This window comes from Bos javanicus, chromosome 14, assembly GCF_032452875.1.
Source record: "Bos javanicus breed banteng chromosome 14, ARS-OSU_banteng_1.0, whole genome shotgun sequence".
Classification (NCBI taxonomy): Eukaryota; Metazoa; Chordata; class Mammalia; order Artiodactyla; family Bovidae; genus Bos; species Bos javanicus.
The window spans coordinates 34,178,342-34,199,152 of record NC_083881.1 but is presented as its reverse complement, the minus strand read 5'-3'; the positions used below and the strand labels follow the sequence as shown (position 1 = coordinate 34,199,152).

Genomic DNA, 20,811 nt, shown 5'->3' with positions numbered 1-20,811 from the left:
TTCTGCCACCAGGAGGGTAGGTGTGTCCAGGGACAGCAGCCTTTACTGCTTAGAATGTTGGTGGTAATGGCCTCCATTTATGAGGTGATGAGGTAGAGGTGACTAATCTTTGGCCAGAAAGACCAGACCAAGTTCATGGGCCACCCATGTCAAAAATCCTGGGAGAAAGCCAAGTCTCATTTTAGCCTCTATGAAGAATAGATTATGTTCTTAAATAAAAAATACAATGAAAATTGCAGTGAGGTGCCACTGTCTGTGTATCAAATTAGTAAAAGGAATGAATGAATGAGTGAGAGCCTGCCCTTTGTTAATTAGGTTGTGATTAAAGAGTGTTTTCATGAACTACTGGTTTGTGGTATAAATTTGAATTTTCTGATAATCACTTTGGTTTGTGGTATAAATTTGAATTTTCTGATTATTACTTTGGCTTCATATATCAGAAGCCTTACAGTTGATCCTATCTTTAGACATAGGAATGCCATTCTTGATACTCTGTTTCAAGGAAGTACTTGTGCATCCAGATGAAGATGTATGTGCACAGACTTCCATCATACAGTTTCTAAGCAGTGAAACAATGGAAGCAGTGCTGCTGAACAGGGGAGAAAAGTAAATGATATTATATTCTTATGATAGCACCAATTATGGTAAGGGAAAACAGCAGAGCAGTGAGTTGTTGTAGAACATTATATCTAATCATTTTTAAAGATATGGATAGAAAAACACCAGAAAGAAAGAAACGAAATGAGAATATTAGCTAAACTATTAACAAAGGGTACCTCAAGGGTGTGGGATAGTTGTGAATGTTATTTCCCTCTCTTTTCTACTTTTCTGTTTTCCAAAATGAACATTGGTTTATCATATGATCTTAAAAAGGAAAATCTAAGAAGAACAGTGTGAATAATAGCTTCATTAAAGGGAGAATGATATCATCTGAAAGAGCTGCTCCAGTTATGAGGCCAAGTTTGTAAACAAAAGACCTGTTCTAGCATCTCTACGGAGCAGGTTCCTCGGATAGCAGGCTCTTCTTGGAATGAGTGAGAAAGGGTATTGATTTTGTCTTAGAGATTGTTTATCTACTGAGTGCATCCTGTGAGGGTAAGGATAATATTAACACGACTTCTTGTACCCTCCAGTACCTGGTCTTTGACCAGTTCAGAGAAAACAAGGAAATGGAAATTTTGCACTAGATTTTAAAAACAAATCTGCACATTAAAACTCAGCATATCCTTTTAGAGTTAGGTAGAATATATCTTATCAATATAAGGTGATACGCTTATCAATATAAGATGGAGAAGATAGAGAATTTTAAGGTGGAATCATCAGGAGCTTACTTGTCTAAGAATGTGGATCTCAGGCGCATGTATGTCAGTTTTGGAAACTGGAATGCTTTATTAAGACAGATTTGGAGAGGGAGAAAAAAAAAGTTGTGGAGTTAATTTGGGTGGTATATAGGGCCAGTTGGGCTTCTTCCCTGGTAAGTCAGCTGTAAAGAATCCTCTTGCCAATGCGGGAGACGTGGGATCGATCCCTCATCTGGATGGATCCCCTGGAGAAGGAAATGGCAACCCACTCCAGTGGTCTTGCCTGGGAAGTCCCATGGGCAGAGGAGCCTGGCAGCCTACAGTCCAGGTCGTTGCCAAAGAGTCAGACACAGCTTAGGAGCTAAACAACATAGGGCCACCTTGGGGGTAGTGAGGCTCTAACCCTGGGGAGTGGGGCCTTGAATTGCCCGTGGAAGCATGTTCATCCCACTGAAGACCAAAATTGCTCTGGGAATACTGTTAACTTGCTGTGTAATATTTGAAGAGTTGTGTGTACATATTCTGTCTGGGTAGCTCAGACAGAAAACAATCTGCCTGCTATGCAGGAGACCTGGGTTCAATCCCTGGGTCAGGAAGATCACCTGGAGGAGGGCATGGCAACCCACTTCAGTATTCTTGTCTGGAGAATCCCAGGGTAAGAGGAGCCTGGTGGGCTATAGTCCATGGGGTCACAAAGCATTGGACACTACGGAGCAACTAACACTTTACACATTATTCTTTAAAATTCGGTCTTTGGGAGGATTAGTTTTATTTATTTGATCTTTTCTTAGAAAATTTGAAAGTCACACCAAATGACAGAAAATCTAAAGATAGTTTGGTAGGCACAGTTGAGTTAGACATTGTAACCATATAATCAGCAGTTTGATTTATCCAGTGGTTTATAGAAACTTGGTCCTGGTAATAAATTGAATATCCCTCAGCAATGATTTTTCTCCCCCTAGATTGAGTGATTAGCAAAGGAATCAATATAGCAAATACTTTTAAAATTTTTTTAAATTTCCAGTTAAGGCTATTAGCAGCCCTGAGAGTAACTTTCTCAGTTTGCTGATTTTTGTTCTTTTCCTTCTCCAGATGACTTTGCTTTCCACTGTGGTAATCACTGATGTGGTATCCTACTTTGATGCGCTTTCGTACTGTTGGCTACATTCAGTGTCCAAATTATAATTTATATTTATAGCTGCCTTTCATCTATTAGTCATCCATTATTTTCTCTCTTGTTTTTAAAGCTGATAAAAGCTGACTGACTCAAACTTTTCTAATTAACATCAGTTGTCCACCAGTCATTCTCCATAACCATCTTTAGCCTACTCTTATACCAAGAATTAATATACTCTCTTGCATTTTTCTTTAATTACTCTTTGGTTTATTTCTTTTAGATTGTAAACTCTTTGAGGGCAGGAATTACGTTGATCATTGGTGTGTGTGCCAAGTTTCCAGTACACGATCTTACGCACCATACTCACTGACTAGCTGCTGAGAAATTTCGGCACAGCCTCCCAAAGTGTTTAGCATGGTCTGAGTAGTTTATGAATTAGTTAAATCTGACTCAGTAGTTGGCAGTCCTAGTGTTTCAAGTAGAGATGGAACACCTGCTCCTCTCTCACTAACATCAAGGAAGTACCCAATAGAAGAGTCTTACCACGCAGCCTAATGACAGAGATGCCATATGGACTTTGTGGCACCTAGAAGTTCAATTCTAAAAACATCTTTAAAACAAATTCTTGGAAGTATTTCTGATGGTCATGAACATTTCACTTTTGTGGCTGTTACTAGAAATTAGTTGATAGATTTCTGCAACTTCAATAATAATTATAGTAATTATTGTATTCAGTTCAGTTCAGTTCAGTCGCTCAGTCATGCCCAACTCTCTGTGACCCCATGAATCGCAGCACACCAGGCCTCCCTGTCCATCACCAATTCCCGGAGTTCACTCAAACTCATGTCCATCGAGTTGGTGATGCCATCCAGCCATCTCATCCTCTGTCATCCCCTTCTCCTCCTGCCCCCAGTCCCTCCCAGCATGGGGTCTTTTCCAATGAGTCAACTCTTTGCATGAGGTGGCCAAAATACTGGAGTTTCAGCTTTAGCATCATTCCTTCCAAAGAACACCCAGGACTGAGCTCCTTTAGAATGGACTGGTTGGATCTCCTTGCAGTCCAAGGGACTCTCAAGAGTCTTCAACACCATAGTTCAAAAGCATCAATTCTTTGGGGCTCAGCTTTCTTCACAGTCCAACTCTCACATCCATACATGACCACTGGAAAAACCATAGCCTTGACTAGATGGACCTTTGTTGGCAAAGTAATGTCTCTGCTTTTGAATATGCTATCTAGATTGGTCATAACTTTCCTTCCAAGGAGTAAGCATCTTTTAATTTCATGGCTGCAGTCACCATCTACAGTGATTTTGGAGCCCCGCAAAATAAAGTCTGACACTGTTTCCACTGTTTCCCCATCTATTTCCCATGAAGTGATGGGACCAGATGCCATGATCTTAGTTGTATTAGGTGCCTGCTATTCCCAAACCCTTCCATATGTGCTTTACAGATGTTGTCTTATTTACACTCTTAAAAACTCAACATGATGTATATCAGGGGTCCCCAACCTCTGGGGTCTAAGGTCTGATGATCTGCAGTGGAGTTGATGTAATAATAATAGAAATAAAGTGCCCAGTAAATGTAATGTACTTGAATCATCCCCAGATCATACCCCATCAAACACCACGCCCCTACCCCATCCCCTGTCCATGGAAAAGTCGTCTGTGAAACTGGTCCGTGGTGCCAAAAAGATTGGGGACTGCTGGTCTATATTATTCCTATTTTGCAGATGAAGAAACTAAGAGAGAGGTTAACATATTCAGAATCATACATATGGTAAAAGTCAGTATTTGAATTACAATGCTTTGGTTTCCAAGCCTTACATGCATTTACAATGTTTTAATATCTCTCAGTGAAGAAGGTACTAGAGGAAAAACTACTTAAATTCAAATACTGGCTGTAACTATAAACATTTTGAATAATACTAGTAAATACTCATATTGCTCTTACAATATTGCTTATTATCATATAATAATTGATGTCATGGGCTTCCCAGGTGGTACTAGTGGTAAAGAACTCTCTTGCCAGTGCAGGAGATATAAGAGACACTGGTTTGATCCCTGGTTCTGGAAGAAGCAGCTTAGCACAGTTGATATCATGCTTATTGAAATCCAGTGTTTTTGTACTTGGAATGAATCCTGCTTTCTGAGTGAAAAGGAAGCTTGTAACATTTGTCTATGCCATTTATTTTATATTCGCTATTGTTTATCTTAATATCAGTAAATCTTTATAATTGGAATCAACTCATAGTAATAGTCTTGACTGAGACCTAGAAGCATAATGGTTTTGTTGAAAGCAGCAGATCTCAGTAAGAACTGAACTGGTATCAGTGTACCTAGATTTAATGAGCAATGTGATGATTTTCTTAGGATTATATTTTGTTGTTGCTGTTCATTTGCTAAGTCATGTCCGACTCTCTGTGACCCCATTTTCTGCAGCACACCACCCTTCCCCATCCTTCACTGTATCCTGGAGTTTGCTCAGACCCATATCAATTGAATCAACCACCTCGTCCTCTGCCGCTCACTTTTCCTTCAGTCTTTCCCAGCATCGGAGTCTTTTCTAATGAGTCAGCTCTTCACATCAGATGGCCAAAGTATTGGAGCTTCAGGATCAGTCCTTTCAGTGACGATTCAGGGTTGATTTCCTTTATGCTGGACTGGTTGGATCTCCTTGCAGTCCAAGGGACTTTCCAGCACCACAGTTTGGAAGCATCAGTTCTTCAGTGCTCAGCCTTCTTTGGGTTTCCCAGGTGGTATGTGGTAAAGAACCTGCCTGCCAATGCAGGAGATATAAGAGACGCAGGTTCAATACCTGGGTCAGGAAGGTCTCCTGGAGGAAGGCACGACAACCCACTCTGGTATTCTTGCCTGGAGAATCCCATGGACGGAGGATCTTGGCAGGCTGCAGTCCATAGCGTTGTACAGAGTCGAATGATTTAGCACGCAGCCTTCTTTATGGTCCAGCTCTCACATCCATACATGACTACTGGAAAAACCAAAGCTTTGACTGTATGGATACTTGTCGGCAAAGTGATGTCTTTGCTTTTTAATACACTGTCTAGGTCTGTCGTAGCTTTCCTTCCAAGGAGCAAGCGTCTTTTTATTTTTTTGTTGTTGTTGAAGATCTTATTTTAGTGTGTATTTGACAGAATTTCGTGGCTGTAGTCTGCCCACCAGAGAAGACAATGGCACCCCCTCCAGTACTTTTGCCTGGAAAATCCCATGGACAAAGGAGCCTGGTAGGCTGCAGTCCATGGGGTCGCTAAGAGTCGGACACGACTGAGCGACTTCACTTTCATGCACTGGAGAAGGAAATGGCAACCCACTCCAGTGTTCTTGCCTTGAGAATCCCAGGGACGGGGGAACCTGGTGGACTGCTGTCTGTGGGGTCGCACAGAGTCGGACACGACTGAAGTGACTTAGCAGCAGCAGCAGCAGTCTGCCCACAGTGATTTTGGAGCCCAAGAAAATAAAATCTGTCACTGCTTCCAATTTTTCCCCTTCTATTTGCTTTGAAATGATGGGACCGGATCTTAGTTTTTTGAATGTTGAGTCCATTCTTTCTGGAGCTATTTATTGCCCTCTGTTCTTCCCTGGTAGTAAATTGGACACCTTCCGACCTGGGAGGCTCATCTTCCGGTGTCATATCTTTTTGCCTTTTCATACTGTTCGTGGGGTTCTCACAGCAAGAATACTGGAGTGGTTTGCCATTCCCTTATCCAGTGAGAATTATATTTAGGTGATGTGATAAAATAGTTTATTGGCAGTTTGTGAATAGATTTAGTCACTTGCTCATTTTATGCACTTTTCAAACCTTTTTTTTTTTAAACTTAGAGGAAAACGTTGTCTAAGAATCAAATTTATAAAATACATTCTAGCTTTAAAAATCAAGTTCCTGATACAACAATAGAAAATGTCAAGCCTCATAGGAAAGAATGCTGTTTTTACTTCCTGTTTGGTGAAGAATGTCTTAGTAAGACGACTTCCTCTGGGAGGAAGAAAATGGATGTAGCACGCAGCCAGCTCTTCAGGTATCTCCTTAAATCCCTTTTGGATGAGTAATTTCTTGAGTGTTTTAAAAACAGAACCAGAGTGCTGCTTGAGAGTGTTCTCTGGCAGTTGAGTTGAAGCGTTCGAGATTTGTGCAGGAGAGTCTTGCTTCTGGGAGTTGGTCACGGTAGTTTCATAGGGCACTCTCCCTGGGCTTGGTGAAAACGTGGTCCCTTTAAAACAGCTCGTTAAACAACCCCATGGGCCCTTGTAAACCAAGTTCAGGCTCCACATCGAATCAGTCTTTCTTTTCAGCCTCATGGTGCTTTGACTTCCAGAGGAAGCTGGACTCTTAATATTCACACAGCCATAGTTTACCCCTGGATGCTTTCTGAAGCATTTTCCTTGTGGTGTGCATCACGTGGGTGACTCTCTCTAGAAAGTGTTTTCAATACTTTGGACAGATCATTATGAACTAAAGGGGTCCTCATTCAAAGCAGTGTTTCTTCAGGACTTTTCTGTGAAAGTTATAATCATCTATTGAACCAAGTTTCTGGCTGTCATCGAATTACACCTCAGCAGGGCGGTGTTTTCATCAGAATCAGTTTAGGACGCAGTTCAGCCCTGAGACCCACTGAGTTTTCTTACTATCTTAGTTCCGGTCTGGAAAGCTTTCATGACCGCCAGCTGTGTGGCCTGTTTTGAGAGCACGAGGCTTGTGGCAGGAATGTGGCTTTACCCTATTAGTGTTGCAAAATCAAACTTCTGGGCTAGAGAACCTTTGCCTTTCTCCTGCTCCTATGGTCTGGTTTTAGATTATTTTTCTTGTGGTTTTGGTTTGTGAGTGTGAACTCATGGCTTTCATTTCCTTTATTCCTTTACATAGACAATGAGGAAGGGAATAATTATGACATATTTTTGTGTTTGTTGACACTGTCGAGCTGGATAGGCAACTTCTCCTTTGTCTTCTAGAAAATAAACTCAAGGTAGTGAAAATATGTGAAATCATTAGGTTTAACTTACTTTTTCGACTTTTCTCTCACTGTTCTGGTTTCAGTATGGTTTCATTCAGAAGGTGTGGACATTAAAGAATTTACCCAGAAATGGCACCATCCTCACACACCCACTTGTAGGTTTTAGTGTATTTTCTTTTCGGTCTCTAAGAGGTTATTCTATTAATATTTGTTTTGTTTTTTTAAGTGCTTTTTACTGGGGATGAAATTCACAGAGTGGAATTTTACCTCATTTTCTCAACCCTTTCTTTTCCTTCAAGGTGTTGAATGCCCAGAAAAATAGCCAAAATATAAGAGGGAAAATGTCCCAGATGGAAGGACTTTTGTGTTATCAACAAGCTGGATCATCCATCCTTTAACCAGTAGTGAATGTCTTACCCGTTTTCTTTTTTTTAAAGAACAGTTCTATTTGTTTTCTGTTGTTGGCAGTGCTTGGTGTTTGTTGCTGTTCCAGCATTCTCTAGTCACAGCAAACAGGGCTACGCTCTAGTTTACCCATTTTCTAAAAGATACATAATCAAGAAGTGATCTGTGAGACACGGTGCGTTGTCTTCATTAACTCTCCACAACTTCTTTACCCACGACTGTTGTATTGAACTTGTTGGAGACTGGGGGCTTTGAAATGAATGGAAAGTGGCTCCAGTGTCTAGGAGTGAGGAGCATCAGTCCTCAGGGTTTCACAAGGTTTATCAGTTCTGTGCTACTTTCAGATAAAAGGACTTGAAGGAAATGTCCTCTGGAGAACACTGATTACAGACCAAAGCTGCACGTCTGTCATCTACCCTGGGAGATGGCTACATCCTCAGAGTTAGAAGGTAGCCAGGGAGACAATGGTCTTCTTCCCACCTATAGCAATACAGTCTCACAAAAGAAGCCAAACAAATGATGAAGAACAGCTTCACAGTGCTTAAATGCCGATCATTTCCACTAGACTTACTTTTTAAAAATTATATTTTACATTTAGGAAATAAATGCCACTGGCTTCATATTCGAAGAGCATTTCAAGACCCTCACTTGCCAGTGTTTTTACTTGAGATAAACGTGTGTCTAGGTTTTGGTTCCAGTCTATCAATCTGCAGAGCACAGGTTTCTTCAGTTATTTCTCTCACTGTGGCTTTTGATGCCATGGAGTTTGGGAAAAAAAAGTTTCATCGTGACCTTCATAAAAATGTTGTTTGTGATTATTTCTCAAGTGATTTTAGATGTGTAGTACTCTTTAGTCGAGCACTTGAAGTCTCTACTCATTTGCACAAAGGAGTACTTTTTATTTACTGTATGGCTGGAAATAGGGTGACTACAGGTGTGTGAACATACTGTACTGTGATACCTTCTCGTGAGTCTTTTTGTGACATTCTGTGCTTTATTTTAAAAAATGACTTGTTCATGTATTTATGGACAAGGAAGTAGCTTTTGAAATTTACTCTGTCTGAAAACTGTTTACGACCTGGTTAACAGAATGACTTCCTAAATTCTAAAATAGATATAAGGTGGTGGGGGTGGGGAAACGTGTGTAAACATTTAAGGATTAGAAAGAACTGAAATATCTAAAATCTTCTAGACAACACCGCAGACTGATTCTGTTTCTAAAAAAAAAATTTTTTTAATCTACCTTTAAAGACAAATACATAACTTATCCTGCTATTTTGTTAATTTTTAAGCTAAAATCTGATTTTGTGTTACCTGAGCATTAAGTTTTGTATACATGAGAGGAAGGGTGAGGTTCGAGACTAGTACCCCAATCTCTTATTTTCTCAAAATAGCTCTTTTCAGTGTTCCATGCTACCACTATTACCAGTGACAAGTCTTACCTCTTTGCTTGGAGTGGTAAGTTATACCACTTTTAAAATACCATTACTAAAAACAGCTCAAGTTTCTAAGCGGCCTTACATTTTCAAAAGCATTTGAAAGTATTTTTGGACATGCTAAACGTTATTAGTTGAAAGTACAAAGGAAGTGTGTTTGGTTAATTTGTATTAGGGAACTCAGAGTTGTCTGGAGGAAGGGTTAGAATTGTCTAATTCCTTTGGGACTTAAATTCATCAAGTTTTACAAAATCATGAGCACAAGATAAATTCGGATTATCTAATTAGCCTTTGTCTCAGAGTTTACTATTGGGATGGGCAAAAACTTTGTTCAGATTTTTCTATTTGATGTTATAAAAAAAAAACCCAAAGAAACTTTTTGATCAACCCCATGTTTTATAAATAGGGCAAAAAAAATCACACTTACGGTTACTTCCATGCTGCTGTTAACTGGGGCTTATCAGTGATAAGGTAATTTGTTTTATCTTTACCTGTAAATGTTTCCTTCCCGTTTTGGACACAGATCCCTATAGTAGTTTAAGACTGATTCAAATGTGATTTCTCTGATGAACATTTTCTCCCAGTTACGTGTGTTTGTTAATACACTCTCAATCTGATTTGGGATCCTCCCTCAGATTCTTTAAGCATCAGTTCTGGGTATTTGATTTAGTGTGACAAGTGGAAGAAACCTGTTACTATGAGGTCATTTGTGTCACCGAGAGTATATTTTAAGATTATGAGAAGATTTGCCATAGTTCTCTATCCTGAGTTGCTGTTGATTCTAAATACAATATTAGGTGAGCAACTTTTTAGGAAAAAATAAAAAGAAACACTGTCATATTAAAAGTACAAGTTGTAAGATACTTCATTTTTTTTCCAGAAAATATGAAAATATATATCCTTGCGAAGTAAGGATAAACTGTGTGTTTTATTTAGCAGATGAATATATTTTTAAAAGATAATAGAAGTATTTTCCAAGAGGGGTTCATTGGAACCAAAGTGCAGTAGAATGTCAATTAATTTTTTTTAATTCCAAAATGTGTATTGATCAACAACTGTGGAAAATGCCGCATTAAACTAAAAAGCTTATGTGTGTTGTTCAATTTACAAACACTGTATTCCAACACTGGTTTTACCATACGCCCCCCCTTTTTTTTAATATTTATTTATTTATCTGGCTGTGCTGGGTCTTAGTTGTGGCATGCGTGCATGTAGGATCTTAGTTCCCCAACCAGGGATCGAACCCATCTCCCCTGCACTGCAAGGCAGATTCTTAGCTACTGGAAGACCCTGGGCCCCTTTTTGCCAAGGAATTTGCATCAGTTAGGCTTCCCTTGTGGCTCAGTGGTACAGAATATGCGCACCAAGCAGGAGATCTGCATATGATCCCTGGGTCAGGAAGATCCCCTGGAGAAGGAAATGGCAGCCCACCCCAAGTATTCTTGCCTGGAGCATCCCATGGACAGAAGAGCCTGGCAGGCTGCAGTCCATGGGGTTGCAAAGAGTCGGACACAACTTTGCCAACAGATTTTCACTTTTCTTCATACGTCAGTTTAGGAAACTTTAATATATGGTAATACTTTTATTATGTGTTTAAGCTACTGGGATTTTCTTATTCCAGGAATCTTGAAAATTAATTCTGAAACATAAAGGCCTAAAATTGTTATCTTAAGGGAATTTAAGACACATGACATTGTGATTTAAATAAGCAGTCTAGCCATTTAGAAGTAACACCATAATTTCTTCCTTTTTATACTGGCATATAATTTAGTTGGTAGTTCTTAGGGATTTTAAAGGGGCTTTTCTGGAAATTTGAGCACTGAGTCAGGAATCAGTAGATCTGATTTCTAGTCTTCTTTGGCTGAGATTTTTCCTCCATTCTGACAGTTGTTTAATGCACGTCATACTTACTGACTCAGTCTACCTTCCAGAATTGTTGTAAAGATAAAATAACAGAAAAGGAGTCAATCTGTAGATTATCTGTCAGATTCAGAAAATAATTGTGCCTTAATGAAGCAAGTGGAAGTTGGGAGTGTCTTAAAACCCTGTTTAGATGAATGACTCTTTATTTGACGTTGGTAGACTTTGTTAAAAGTCTATTTTGGAGATAATCATGCCAGTCTCTTCTCATCACTGAGGAAATTGAGGCCTTGGGCTGGTTAGTGATTGGCCTTGACCTTCATTAGGGCCCCCTGGAAGCCGGCCAGGTCTCCTGCCTCACCCAGACTGTGCTGACCTTCAGGCCTGTCTAGAAGAGGGAAGAAACTGAAAGTTGCTCCATTGTGTCCGACTCTTTGTGACCCCCATGGACTGTAGAACATGGAATTCGCCAGGCCAGAATACCGAAGTGGGTAGCCTTTCCCTTCTCCAGGGGATCTTCCCAACCCAGGGATTGAACCCAGGCCCATTTCTCCCACATTGCAGGTAGATTCTTTACCAGCTAAGCCACAAGGGAAGCCCAGAAGAAGGGAGAGTGACCTGTTAAATACGTGATTCCTGCTGTTTTCTCTTAGATACTGTTACTTTTATAATGGAATATTAGTCGTATCATTTTGAAGGTCCTAATTATATTCTTGTTCAGTACTCTGTTTTGACTTTTATAGTATGTTTTGTATAAAATATTAATGATTACCCTTTAGCCATGAGAATTTTTATTCTTCTGTGTCATGTTTTAAAAAAGGAATTCTGACAAATTACCATGTAATGTGCTAAAATCAGAATTATGAGAGAAAAGATAAACGCAAGACCGTTTATAATTCAGATTACTGTTTTACTGTTACTTCACTTTACTATTTTGACATGTAGAATTTGTTAATATACCCACTACCATACCTTAGGAAGAAAAAAATGGAAAGATATGTGTTTCTCTGTGACCACTGTATGAAAACGTTATCTTTTTTTCTTTGCCTCAAGTACTTACTAAGACAGAAAATAGCACTGCTTATTTTTATTGGCCCCACTTAAAAAATACGTGAGAAATAAATGTGTTATCAGTCAGACACATTTGCCAAGTACTTTGTACGGAGGCATTGTGCTTGGTGCTGATGAGTTTTAAGACGTACTACACGTGGTCTTTTGTCCAAGAGGCCATGTGCACACTTACTTACCATTTTCTTCTTTTACAGTGTGAGATCAAACATTTTCCTGAATTTAAAAATACCTGGGAGAAGAATTTTGTCTATTTGCGTTCATTTCGGCTCCCTGTGAAATTTGAATAGAGAAATACTACAAATAGAAAAAGTGTGAATAATTTTAGAATCCTGAGAATAATATTATGAAAGGTTAAACTGTCTATGCTTTAATAAAAGAAGCAGTTAAAATTATTTTAGTCACTGGAATAATAAGTGTGTTTGTTTAAACAGTAGCCACACACCTAGACAGAAATAAATCTTGTTAAAACAGCAGCTCACTTCTGACCTTACTTGCTTTTGCTCATTCTGGGTCCCCAAACCTTGACTGTAGTAAAGTAGCCAAGGTCTACTCGGCCTATTTGTAATTTAATCTTTAAAAGGCTCTTTAACCTGGTACTTTATGAAGAAAAATTAAAAAGGATTAGTTACGTATGCCTTGTATTTCTAGCCTAAAATGAGAACCTAAACATTCGAGTATGCTACAGTTAACTGAGGCATGTTTCCCTACTACAAACTACAAATGACCTTTTGTTGGATTTTTATTCAGTCTTAACTTTCTTCTCACAGAAGAACTCAAACCCTAGGTCACTTTATGAGATTGATCTGCGTTTTGATTTGATCTGAATCGTTGATTGTGTTATTTTTGTGAAAAACATCAGAAAGTATGCAAGAAGACACTGTGATACATAGTGCTTTGAAGTTCCTTGAAGGCAGGTCTTTTTTTTTTTTTTTTTTTTTTTCTTTTAAACCCTCTCAAGAGCTTGTGTATATCCCTGTTTACAGGTCTTGGTATTATACATATTTTCTGGATAATTGCATGAATGGATTTCTATTTATCTTTATGTGTTGGAATCTTCTCTTGTGTCTGATGCCATTCTAGTTTCCAGCTAGTCTGCCTGAGACATTTCATTTTTGCTTTAAAGTCTTTATTAGTATTTATGAAAGGGGATTTGTTTTATTCTGGTTATCTGTTGCTTAAAGCAACAACTTATTGTCATCTCATCATTGTGTGGCTTAGGAATTTGGACATGGCCTAGGCGGGATGGCTTGTCGCTGCTCCCCCAGGTGTGGAGTCTCTGCTGGGAAGATCAAGAACTAGAGGCTTGAACGGTGTGGTGCTGGCTAGGCATTTCATTCTCTTTTTGACATGGCCTCTCTCATGCCAAGGTTTGGCTTCCTCACAGTACAGTGTCTTAACAGTAGTCAGGTTTGTGTAGCAGCTCAGGACTGTGAGAAAGAAGGTTCCAGTGTTCCAGGCTGGAGTTCTAAGGCTCCAAAGTCCCAGAATATCACTTCTGCCACAGTCTTTTGGTCCAGCCAATCCCTAAGGCAACTGTCGATCCAAGGGTAGGCAGTTAAAATCCATTTCTCAATGAGAGGAATATCAAAAAGTTTATTGCTACCGTTAGTTTTCCATAGTTCTGTTCTTTATGTACTATTTGTCATCTTCATTATTAACCTTGTTAGGCTGTGGTTTATCCTAGGATGTTCGGCAAAATGTCTACTGCTGTGCGCTTGCATGGTAAGTCATCTCTTCCTGTCCTCGTGTAGTTGTGGCTTAACTACCTGAGCGCTCTTAGCCCCAGACCAGAGAGAGAGAGAGAGACAAATAGAGAAGTGTTAAGTATCTTTGGGTAGAATCAAGAACTTCTTGAACGCAAGTTCATGTTCAAAATGATTTTTCCCTGTGGTACCAGGTGAAAATTCCTATCTGTTTGTTTGTGTGTGTGTATATAAAATTTCATACTAAGTAGGCCAGTGTGGTACCTAGAGATTATGGTTTCATATACAATTTTAAAATTTCATATGCTATTTAAAAATCTAGGCAATTGACATAAGATTGGCAAATTTTGGATTTTTCCAAGTCATTACATGAAAAAAAATAACCATCTACTACCACCTTTTAAGAAAATAAAGGGAAAATTTAGTTTCACAAGATAATCTCATAATCTAATAATGAAGGAAAATCCTCAAAACTTTGTTCTTAAGCTACATAGAGACACATTTTGGGAACCACTGGTAGAGCCTTATTTTGATTTGTCAGAATTTTTTAAAAACAAAAGCCGTATACAGATGATTTTTTAATCACATTTTATGGCCATATTTATTATGTAAGTAATGAGGGAAATTAACTGGTGTCATGGCCCTTACGAAAAGCACCCATTTTAGTATATGTCACTTGGATTCCTTTTCAATGCAGAAAGATTTTAGTTTCATTAGGATCTTTTAAACAAAATCAGATTTGCTAACTATAAATATAAATAAAACTACCAAATCAATAAGATTTAAATTATTGGTAACCATGCAGTATTGTGTGGCTGTGACAGTCTTGCTGTTCACAACCTGTTGAGCTCTGGTACCTGTGAGTCCAGCATGTGCTGTTATTGGCTGTGTAACAGTATTTCATATCCCCTCTTCCTTATTTTTTTTTTTTCTTGAACTTATAGAAAACTTTGTCCATTAAGACTTGATATCAAAGACATTTAAATAAGACTAGTCTCTAATTCCAATTGTAAGCACAAAAACAAGTACTGAAATTAAACAGCAGTAGGCTATCAGCTGTATAATGGGCATCCATATGAATTAGCAGATCCCTTTGTTAAATAACTTAGATTGTCGTCAGAATGAAAATACGATTTTAAAAAGTTTCATGGACATTTATATACATTCTGAGTCTTTGAGGCTTCTAGTTTGAGTGAAAATTCAGCACCAATAGATTGTTTTCCTGTCTCCCTCCTTAGCTTTTAGAACTGTTTTATTTTCTTTTTAAAATGAGATTCCTTATGTCAGATAAAACCCTCATTTTGTCATAGCCTTTAAGTATTTTTTCCTTCACTCCAGCTTTTATGCTACAACATCATAGTGTTTTCTTCCATTCTCTTTGCTTATATAAGCACAAGCCTTTATTGAATAATCCTGTTAGTGAAACATTTTTAGGGCAATTCATTGGATTGTATTGGGTGAATTCACTGGGTGAACTGATGCTTGGGGCTGTTTTTTGTGGTTGCTGGCTGTTACAAGCATCTTCTTGATGTCAGACCTTTTCTTCTGGGGAGAATGAGCTGGGTGGACCATGAAGTCCAGAGGAGTGGAACTAGACTGAAAGAACGAAGGAATCGGGATGGAAGTGGGGTGGAGGGTTGGTAGGTGTGGGTGTGGTGGTGATTTTGAGCTCGGAGAGACCCAGATGCCACCAGCAGGTCTTCCTCTTGCTTCGGTGAGGATATCACTTACGTTCCCTGCTTTTCACCTTCCTCACCTACAGAATGGAATTGATAGATGCCCATTTATGGAAAACATCAAAAATAATGCATGGAAAGCTTGTATCAAAGTGGCTGACACCTGATATTTAACACAAGGTGGCTCTGGTTGCTTGGTCAGCATGTTAGACTGCTCATCTCCAGATCTTTCAAGTTGTGTTTGTATCTTGTGTTATTAGATATTTTACCTGTAAATTCTAGATTTACAACTAATATACAAGCCTCTCTCATATCTTTTTGGATATGTAATGCTCTTCTTTGGTGGGAAGGCTGACATATATTTGATGATGATTTCCAAAGCAGACAGTTCAAACATGAGGGCAAGGCCAGTGTTTTTAGTATAATATTTGTTTCTGGGTTCACAGAAACTCCTTTAGTCAGAGGAAGTACTGTCAGTGTTGGGAGAGGTACTTAATCTCTTTGAGCCTCAGTTTTGCATCATAAAATGGTGTAGTTACAATAGGTATTTCCAGGTTTCTTCCATACCTAAATTTTGATGCAAAATGATACCATCACCGAGGGTCCAATTTTCTCCACTGTGCCTCTAAGTTTTTGTTGAAACCCAGACACAGAGTAGAATGAAAAATTGCCTCTTCAGTTTTTTAACAAAATGGGAAACTCTATTGGTCCTCACAATGAGTCAAATTTCGACTCAGTGTCTTTTTTTGATACATTTCTTGTTCCTGACTGTTGGATCCATGGATTGACTCTGAAATCATATAGACAGAGAGACAATGACAGTTTGACTAGGTAGTAACTTGTACTCCAAGGATAAACTAAATTGCAGTGCTTTTCTCCTAAGCTAAGCTAAGCTAAGTCGCTTCAGTCGTGTCCGACTCTGTGCGACCCATAGATGGCAGCCCACCAGGCTCCCCCGTCCCTGGGATTCTCCAGGCAAGAACACTGGAGTGGGTTGCCATTTCCTTCTCCAGTGCATGAAAGTGAAAGTGAAGTCGCTCAGTCGTGTCCGACCCTCAGCGACCCCATGGACTGCAGCCTACCAGGCTCCTCCGTCCATGGGATTTTCCAGGCAAGAGTACTGGAGTGGGGTGCCATTCAATTTTGGAATGCCATATTCTTTCTAGAACTCTAAATTACTGCTGCTACTGCTGCTGCTAAATCACTTCAGTCGTGTCCGACTCTGTGCAACCCCACAGACGGCAGCCCACCAGGCTCCCCGTCCCTGGGATTCTCCAGGCAAAAATACTGGAGTGGGTTGCCATTTCCTTCTCCTCTTAATTATATCACATAAAATTGTAATTGTACTTCAAGGGAAAAAGAACTTATCTGTGATACAAAATTAGGCCTGTGAACACATATACTCTGTGAGCTGTTTTCAACTTGAAAATTAAAATGCCATTGTTTGGGTGCTTGCTTCTTTTTTTTTGTCTTCAGTAGATAAAGCTGCCAAGTCACAGGGCCTTGAGCCAGGCGGACTCAGGTTTAATATCAGCTCTATGCACATTCTTTGAGTTTAGACAAATTGTGTTACCTCTTCTTGGTTATAAAATGGGTATTATATAACACCTTCCTTTTAAAGAAGACACACTCTTATCCTCTTTCATAGTGGTTTTTTTTTGTTTTGTTTTTTAAGAATGTTCCCTTTTTTATGTTGAACCGATGATTATCTTAATGTGGTCATATACTGTTGAAAGCAGCAGCCTCCCTGGAGTGGGTGAGAATTGGGTGAGAATTGACAGTGACAGTCATCTGGGGAAGAAGCTGGTCCTTAGAGAGGAAACAAACTCAGAAGGGGCTTTGGTGGACAGAAGCTTTGTGTTGGTCCCTGTGATGTGGGGGCTTCCCCAATAGCTCAGCAGTAAAGAATCTGCCTGCAATGCACAAGACGTGGGTTCAGTCCCTGGGCGGGGAAGATCCTCTGGAGGAGGGCATGGCAACCCACTCCAGTATTCTTGGCTGGAAAACCCCATGGACAGAGGACCCTGGTGGGCCACAGTCCATAGGGTCACAAAGAGCCGGACACAACTGAAATGGCTGAGCCCAAGCTGTGTTGTGGTATTTGAGGACACTGCTGCGTATTGGGAGATTAAAGACCACCCCATCCTTTGTAGACGCATCGTAGAGGTATTTTTCTTCAGATGATATAGTTTTAATGCTACTTCTGATTCACTTCCTTTTGTTACCCCACAGTCCTGAGGTAATTATTGTGCAGATTTGTGTGGGTTGTGCTCAGGGTTATGAGGGGAAGCTTCTAGGCTCGTTTTGTAGCAGAGTGGTCATTGCAGTTAGGGTGAACATCCAAGGAGCAGGTGAGTTTCTGAGAGGAGTTTACAGTCTTATTCCTTCTCCCTGAGTGGATTTTGTTCCTTTTTTGTTAATATTTATAACAGGATTTATATTTTATTGCATTAAGGATGGTAGATGTGTCTTCTCACACTGATTTATTGTAAAAAATAAACTGATAATCTGTAGTAATCCTCACCTTTTCTGGCATATACTGTAGGCTTCTGTACCTATTCCCATTTCAGTGAGGATGGAAGGGAACATTCAGGCCAAAATGATCCAACCCTCTTGGGAGGAAAACAATTACAATTCTACTCATAGTTTTGGGGGGCCTTTTATTTTGGGGAGACTGGTTGGTTGACAGGTTGGCATGTTCTCATCTTAGATGCTCTCATCTCTGAGCCTTTCTTTTATGTTTAAGGAAGATTAATTTCTGCCCAATACATTGCTATTTCTTTTCTCCCCTCTAATTCTCTTCAAGACTGTTACTGTGTGTTTTTGGCTGAGCACCCTAATTAAAGCCCTAAGACTTCTTCAGGAGCATTGTTTAAAAGGTCACCTGTCCAACCACAGGTTGTCTTCTTAATCAAAGACGGAGGAAACCTTACCTTTGCCCTCAAGAAGCTCACCGTCTAGGGGGGATGTGTGTGCTCAGTCATGTCTGACTCTTTGCAACTCCATGGATGGTAGCCTGCCAGGCTCCTCTGCTCATGGAATTTTCCAGGCAAGATTACTGGAATGGGGATCTTCTCAACCCAGGGCTCAAATGCACATCTCCTGTTTCTCCTGCATTGGCAGGTAGATTATTTACCCCTTGAGCCAAATTTTAATATAAGCTAGTCATGATAGTGATCATTTGCATATGTTGTGTCCAAATCCTTTTTTCCTATCACTTGACAACACTTTAACTTTTCTCCAGTCTGCTTTATGTCTGCATCATTCTGATGAAACTCTTCTTAGGAAAGTCATGAGCAATTTCTGCTCTAACTCAGGTAGGCACTGTGCAGCTCTCACTAAGGAGCCTTGAGTAGTGTTGTCCAGCCTCTCTTTCCGGGAAGTCCTTCTCTCAGATTCTGTGCTGGTAGTCTCCCTCCTGCCCCTTGGGTAGTTTCTTCTCATTCTCCTTGGTTAGTTCCTTTCCTACATAATTTTTAAAAGAAGGAGTTCCTTAGGGCTTTATTCCAGACTCCCAGCTCTTTGTTCTTTAAACCATTATTAGTGGATTTAAATGATATTTTCAAGTTAGTGACTCCAAATTTAGTATCTTTAGTCGTCTCCCAAATTGGAGGCATGTGCATTCAACCACATGAGAGTTAATTTTTCTTCTAGGTCTGTCTCTATGTGAGAATACTCCTCTTTGGAGAGTTAGTGTTTTGTGATAGTTGCATCACTATATTAACTCTGAACATGTTGAATGAGAGACAGACTTGAAAGGAATGGTTGTATGAGATGTGCAAATTTGATGGATATTTTATTTTTCATCATATCACACATATCAATTGTATATGTGTACCTACCTGTAGCTTGGGTGTGTGTGTATGCTCAGTCATGTCTGACCCTTTGTGACCCCATGGGCTGTAACCTATAGCTTAGGAGTTTTTAAATAGACAATATATCCTTTTCTATATATCTATTTTAATTGTAGCTTACAAGTTTTTAATACTTAGTATGGATGAAAAGTTATGAAGTCATAAATTACTTCACTTAAAATTGAAGTATAGATGATTTACAGTTTTATTTAAGTTTCATGTTACAACATAGTGATTCACAGTATTTAAAGATTATTCTCCTCTTGTAGTTATTATGGTGCTTCCCAAGTGGCACAGTGGTAAGGAATCTGCCTGCCGATGCAGGAGACACAGGAGATGTGGGTTTGATCCCTGGGTTGGGAAGATCCCCTGGAGGAGGAAATGGCGACATAAACCAGAATTCTTGCCTGAAAAATTCCAGGGACAGGGGAGCCTGGCTGGCTACAGTGCATGGGGATCACAAACAATCGGGTGCCACTGAGTGAGCACGCATAGTTATTGGAAAGCATTGGTTATGTTCCCTATGTTGTACAGTATATCTTTATTTATTTTCTACATAGTAGCTTGTACATCTTAGTCCCTTACCCCTATCTTTTTTTTTCCATAGAAAAGCATTTTACTTTCTGATTTTTATTTTTTATTAACTTTTATTGGAGTATAGTTGCTTTACAGTGTAGTGTTCCTGCTGTACAGCAAATTGAATCAGTTATATATACACCCCCTCTTTTTTGGATTTCCTTCCCTTTTAGGTCATCACAGCATTGAATAGAGCTTCATGTTCTCATTAGTCACACATTTTGTGTATAGAAGTGTATGTATGTCAGTCCCAGTCTGCCAGGTCATCCCATCCCCTCCTCCCCACTTGGTATCCATATATTTGTTCTTCACATCTTTTATCTCTATTTCTGCTTTGCAAATAAGTCCACTTATCATTTTTCTAGATTCCACATAAAAGGGAGATTATGCATATGTGTGACTTACTTCACTCTGTATGACAGCCTCTGGGTCTGTCTACGCCTCTGCAAATGGGACAGTTTCATTCCTTTTTATGGCTGAGTAATATTCCATCGTGCACAGCTTCTTTATTCACACCTCTGTTGATGGACATTTAGGTTGCTTCCCTGTCTTGACTGTTGTAAACAGTTCTGCGGTGAACGCTGGTGTTCATGTATCCTTTCAAACCATGTTTTTCTCCTGATATGTGCCCAGCTCCCTTACCCCTATCTTGCCCTTACCTACTTTCCCTCCCCCTTGATAACCACCAGTTTGTTCACTATATCTGTGTGTCTTTTTTGCTGTATTCACTGGTTTGTTTTATTGTTTTAGATGCCATGTATAAAGAGTTTCACGGGTTAGGAATCATTGAACTCTTTAAACAAAGAGAAAACGTAAGCTTGTCTATAAAGTATATGTAGAAGTATA

At 39.5% G+C, this 20,811-nt stretch overlaps 1 protein-coding gene across 10 annotated transcripts in view; it reads left to right on the top strand.

Moving 5' to 3' along the window:
• NCOA2 (nuclear receptor coactivator 2) overlaps nucleotides 1-20,811 on the top strand; it is a 286,593-nt gene that overhangs the window by 76,691 nt on the left and 189,091 nt on the right. The gene's annotated exons all lie outside the window — the stretch shown is intronic.